The sequence below is a fragment of the Oreochromis aureus genome, linkage group 16 (assembly GCF_013358895.1).
Source record: "Oreochromis aureus strain Israel breed Guangdong linkage group 16, ZZ_aureus, whole genome shotgun sequence".
Lineage (NCBI taxonomy): Eukaryota > Metazoa > Chordata > Actinopteri > Cichliformes > Cichlidae > Oreochromis > Oreochromis aureus.
In genome coordinates, this window is record NC_052957.1 from 29,788,477 (window position 1) to 29,791,574 (window position 3,098).

Here is a 3,098-nt window from a genome sequence, read left to right on the forward strand (position 1 = left end):
TACAAAAACTATTCAAATTCATCTTTCCAGCCTCGGACTCAATTAGAAAACAATTGTCCAGTAATAGTAGCGTTTACATGGAGTCAATGTTGTGTGTCATTGTGCAAAACAAAACAAAAACAAGTATACCCAACCGGTCGCAGCAGATGGCCCCGCCCCTCCCTGAGCCTGGTTCTGCTGGAGGTTTCTTCCTGTTAAAAGGGAGTTTTTCCTTCCCACTGTTGCCAAAGTGCTTGCTCATAGGGGGTCATATGATTGTTGGGTTTTTCTCAGTATGTATTATTGTAGGGTCTACCTTACAATATAAAGCGCCTTGAGGCGACTGTTGTTGTGATTTGGTGCTATATAAATAAAACTGAATTGCATTGAATTGTACGGTTGTTTTCTTTCTTGCTGTAGTATGACTGATAGTCCTTGCTTTGTAAGAGACGGTCTGACTGTACATGGAGCTTTGCTGAGGAGTGCTGCGAGCATCAGCTCAGAGTTTCTGTGTTTATTTATATCCTCACACGTTTATACAGAGCTGCGAGGTCGAATTCATATTGCATGACAATACACGGTAAAGGGACAGAAATCAATCCATTTGAAAGCTGGAGAGTGTGACGCTGAAGAGGGAGAACATGCAGGTGTCACCATGACAACTTATCCTCCACAGATCTGTTGATCTATGAAGTGACAGGCTGCTTTTTGGGGGGAGGAAAAGCAAACCTGAACTCACTCTGTGTGTGTGTGTGTGTGTGTGTGTGTGTGTGTGTGTGTGTGTGTGTGTGTGTGTGTGTGTGTGTGTGTGTGTGTGTGTGTACAACATTGCAGTGTGGGGTGTGAACAAGATCCCAGCACATCAGATCCAGATACATTTTACTGTGATGAGTCATTATTCTGACATTTGGCCACAGGGGACTTTCAGTGAGAGTGTCAGGCTGTTCGTCACTGGTTTGACGGTAAAGGCTCTCTGCCTCGACCAGCAGCCATCAGAGAGCAAATAGATGCTGCATCACGAAACTCTACATCCCTACAGGACAAAAGGGAGAACCAAATCATCTCATGTGGCTTCCAAGAGGTGGCTATATTAAACACAGTCAAGCAAGTTAAGTCCTTAATGTCTAGTGTGTTACATTTGATACGTGATCTAAGGAGCTAAGGACAAAAGGAGGATCATTAGGGGGTCCTTTGTCCCTCTTGGGGGGATACTCCCACAGGGTTTAAATCTGGGACTCTCCACCATTTGACCCTAGAACTGAAGCAGCTTCTCGGATGAGAGGTGAAACGTCTTCAAGCAACTTAAAGAAGTCCAGATGCTTTTCTTTCCAAGCTCCTTAGACTACAATGACCTGGATGACTGAGTGAATGAAGGAAAAGGAGAAGAGGAGAAGAGAAGGAAAAGGGAGGGCAGGAAAATGAGAACAGCCAGTATTGGTGAAGGGGGCATATATAGCCTGAGGCCAGAAGGGGCGTGAATGAGGAGTGGTCCTGCTCCTGAAATTCAGATGATATCTCAACCTAATGACTTGGCTTTTTCCTCTCACAGTTCGATAGTATTAGGAAAAATATTATACAATTTCATCACAAAATGTATATATTTATTACAATAAGTGAGTTTGAAGAGGAAAGGAATGTCAATGGGAAACAGTGAATATTCATCAGTACATTTAAAATCAAAGGAAAAGAACAAAACTGACCGATCCTGTGAACATATTACATCACAAGCAACAGACGCCTGTAGTTTAGACTTCCAAGGGCTCAGTCACACTAGAGTAAAAATAAGACGGCAACGGGTGGGCCGAACATACAGCACCCTCAACCCCTGGGTGATCACTGAGGTCACAGGGCGATTGTGTAAATCACCTTGTGGGAGGTGAGCTGTCTCAGTCTGACTCAGACTTATTGCAGTTAGTCTTAAACAGATTGGTGAAGGCACCACTTTTTGCTCAAGGGACCTTTATGTGATGTCAGGTCCTGTGCTGGCTCATTTTTAGCCAAAAAAATATGAAACATAATATTAATAAGGAATATAGTCATGATCATTCAGATTATATATATGCTCTTTAGTTTTATTCATTTTTTAATATAAACACTTATACTTTGTTAATCTCCACAGAAGCCACTCTCACCAGCACTGTCTTGCGCCCCCCAAAAAAGGAAAGGATTCCTTTCTTTTTATTGTCTCCAATGTTGACCATACCTTCATGAGCTTCTTCCACAGTTCTTCATGACGATTGGCTCATATCCTGGGTCCCCTGGTCATTTCTGAGCCTGCTAATGCTACTGTACTGCAGTAGTTTATAGTGTATCTGTTGGACTGCCTCACTGTTTTTTGAACTTGTCAGTAGTCCTTTCACACTTTCATGGAAGAGAACATGGACAACCAGGACAACGTTCTGATAGACTGAACACCAGTTTCCCCCACATGTTGAGTAGTCAGGATTTCGTGTGTGGTGCATCAGAACCAGAATGACTGGTTTGTCACCTGAATAAACAGAAGAAAAGAGGAGAGGAATTAGAGCTGCTAGACTTGCTTGATGGACAGGAGGAACATGATATCATTCTCAGCTTTAATTGGGTCATTTTGTTATCTTAATCTGTGTTACCACTGATTTACCACTTAATTCTTAAAATAACTATATAATTTTATTATGCATTTCATCTACATGATCACAAGTTAGGTGGTTTCACCAGGGTTTTGTCCACAGTGAGCAACATGAAAACATTCATTCAATAAGACTTAAGCTAGAGAAAATGAAAAACAAAAACAAAAACGTTTTTTTCTCCACATTTAAGTGAAACACAAATATATAATAAGTGAGAGTTGAACGAAATTACACAATGGTGTAACACAGCTTCCACAGTGTGATCGAGCTTTAACTTACCTGACACCTTCTTCAAAGCTGCCTTCATGTCTGACCCAACACAAGAGCTGATTGGACAGAAAAGAATGATGATGCTGCATCCTTGCTGGTCTGTGCTCTCCACCTGTAGACCCACAAGGTCCCTCAGCAGAACATTGTCAGCCCCAAAGGTTTCTCCTGCAGTGACTATGTGAACCTTTACTTTGTGTACAACTAAAGGAATAGAAAGAAGGAAACAGAACAGAGACATGT

At 41.9% G+C, this 3,098-nt stretch overlaps 1 long non-coding RNA gene across 1 annotated transcript; it reads right to left on the reverse strand.

Annotated features, from left to right (window-relative positions):
- Positions 1-1,558: 1,558 nt before the first annotated feature.
- On the reverse strand, positions 1,559-2,971 carry LOC120433463. Its single transcript, XR_005608579.1, has 2 exons — positions 2,868-2,971; positions 1,559-2,467 (listed from the first exon to the last, which is right to left on the reverse strand). It is a non-coding gene; the product is annotated as an uncharacterized LOC120433463 (long non-coding RNA).
- Between the last annotated feature and the right edge of the window lie 127 nt (positions 2,972-3,098).